A 2,423-nucleotide genomic window follows, 5' to 3' on the forward strand; every position below is an offset into this window, starting at 1 on the left:
GGCAGATATATAGCAATAAACAAATATTCAGTGTCAAGAATTAAAACCGCACTCAAGCTCTCTGAGGCAACGGCCATTTCTCGTTTAATATGTAATATACCCCAAGAGTCTGACAACCTGCTGGCTCTGCACTGGGCGTGGGCATCCAAAAGTTCATTGCAGACTAAGGGAGACTGACTTTAGAACTGACTGTTTAAAATAAGCCCAAGGATTCTTAAAAAATAAGACCAAAATTGCCACCCTCATATGCATGCTCTCAGATGACATTTATCAAAGTAGGCAGAAATCTTGAAAATGAAGAAATTATAAAGTTCATCACAGATCTACTGGTAAGGACAATCGTCATACACACAACCAGCATGCCCTTGTCAATTTCAGATATGTCCCAACGGACCTCACCAACACAGGCATCAGCCACTATACTACTGTCCTAAGGTTCATGGAGTTTACTGTAAATCAGGCACTGTTCTGGGTGTTTTATTGAATCTTCGCAAAACCTTATGAGTCATCATTTTATAAACATGAAAACAAGCACAGACAAGATTAGCACACAGGGATGATTCTGGATGACCAGCTCCAGGCAAAATTTCAAAGCAAGCTCAATTTGTCTTTGGCCTCTACTTGCCCCATGTCTGTTTCGATTAGACTAAGCAGAGTCTACATATCTAGCACAACACCTTGCACCCTACGCATTTCTTGGACATGCTTCTTTCCAAAGACCCTAGAAAGAGAAGGCTTCTTTTATCACATTTTTCTAAATTAACTGTTAACAAATTCCATTGTCCTCATTACCCGCAAACGTGCTGGATTTCACAAGAGACCTTCACCAGCAGCCCTCCCCTTGACTGTGCTTCAGCTGTTTAAAGTGAGTCACTATATTAGAAAAGTACCAGGTCAAACGTGACTCACTCCATTCAGGTCCCCCTGCTCAACTGTCACCTCTTTAGAGGCCTCCCCTGGCCTATTTAAAACGGCAGCACCTCACTCTCATGCTCTTACATGGCTTTATTTTTGTCGCCAAACTTATCGCTATGTCCTAGGATATTCAATATTCAGTAATGATTTCCTGTGTTGTCTTCCTTTCTAAATCGTAAACTGTATGAAGGCAGAGACTTTATCTTGATTCTGCTTAATTCCACACCTACAACAGGACAGAGTAGGCTCTCATGTATTTGCTGAAGCAACTGCAAGTCAGAGGGCCTTCTTTAATATTCAGGGAAGGTAAATCTCCTTTTCAAAAAAATACTGCCGCGACTTAATGAGACTGGAGAAAGACAAAGAGGCAGGAGAGAAAAGAGAAAAGCAAATCTTACGATATTTTCAAGGGATGAACACTTAAGAAAATCTTGGGTTCTTTCTTTCTCAGTTCAGGCTTAAGGTATAAAGGCTGAAATGTAAAAATACCCAAATGTTTTAGTTTAAACATGGTGACAACACAACGAGGGAAGGGAGCTGGGGGTTACTTTAGTAATCGAGACGCTTCTACTGCTTTTAGTTTTGAAAGTATCAAAAGCGAAAAAGGAAAGTTAGGACTGTCAGGTTTTTTAGGTTAAAATGCTCTTATCTAATTAGATGCACAATGCCACCAAACGCCAAAGTTAACTTATATAACTAGTACCGATTCCTCCCCTTCAGCCCTGTCCCTTTTCATGGCCTACCTCCTAGTTTCCGGTAAATCTAACCAAGTCTAACCAGATGGCAGGTGAGGAGATCATGCAAACACTAAGGCAGTGGGACAGACTTATCTCAAACTGAGAAAATATCTGGCAGACCCGAGTGGTAGCTTGTAGGCAGGGTTTTTGCTTGTTTACAGAACCTGAAAGACTGTGAAGGTCACAAATACCCTAAGGACGCTCTGCAAGTAAATTCCAGTGGAGCTCACTCGTCATGCAAGAAAAGAAAACCTGTAAAACCCAAACCCAGCAAATGTTACAAAGCATTTTATGTAAATGGCAGCCTCTCCTGAACCCACTTTACAAAAGCCCAAAAAAACCCTCATCTGTAACATTGTATTTTCATTACACCATTTAAACAGTATTTTAATTCTATTCAAGTGACACGAATAGCCTTTCCAAAGAGCTTGTGGTTTGTCTAATAAAGATTTTAGTGCATTGTTCCCAGAATAAAGAACTCCGCGTATACCAATGAGAACGCTTTGAGGGCTGCCGAATTCGTCTCTCCCACTTTCTCCTTAAAAGGCACAGACCCATCTCGGAATTGCAAATATTCAATTCTAATCTTAAAAACTTCTGGATAAGAAAAACAGCTGTTGTGGACAGACGTGGTAAGAAAAAAAAAAAAAATCCCCACATAGTTACGCAAAAGGACGATTACCTCATTTGAAAAGAGCCTTCTGGGGCAAGCCCCTCAAAAAGGAAACAAGAAAAATAGGGAAACCTTAAGTAGGGGTGAGGGTAACACAC

At 40.7% G+C, this 2,423-nt stretch overlaps 1 protein-coding gene across 1 annotated transcript in view; it reads right to left on the minus strand.

Moving 5' to 3' along the window:
- Window positions 1–2,423, minus strand: part of B3GALNT2 (beta-1,3-N-acetylgalactosaminyltransferase 2) — a 51,936-nt gene that overhangs the window by 40,897 nt on the left and 8,616 nt on the right. The window lies entirely within an intron of this gene.

This window comes from Pteropus vampyrus, unplaced genomic scaffold (genome assembly GCF_000151845.1).
Source record: "Pteropus vampyrus isolate Shadow unplaced genomic scaffold, Pvam_2.0 Scaffold279, whole genome shotgun sequence".
NCBI classification, from domain to species: domain Eukaryota; kingdom Metazoa; phylum Chordata; class Mammalia; order Chiroptera; family Pteropodidae; genus Pteropus; species Pteropus vampyrus.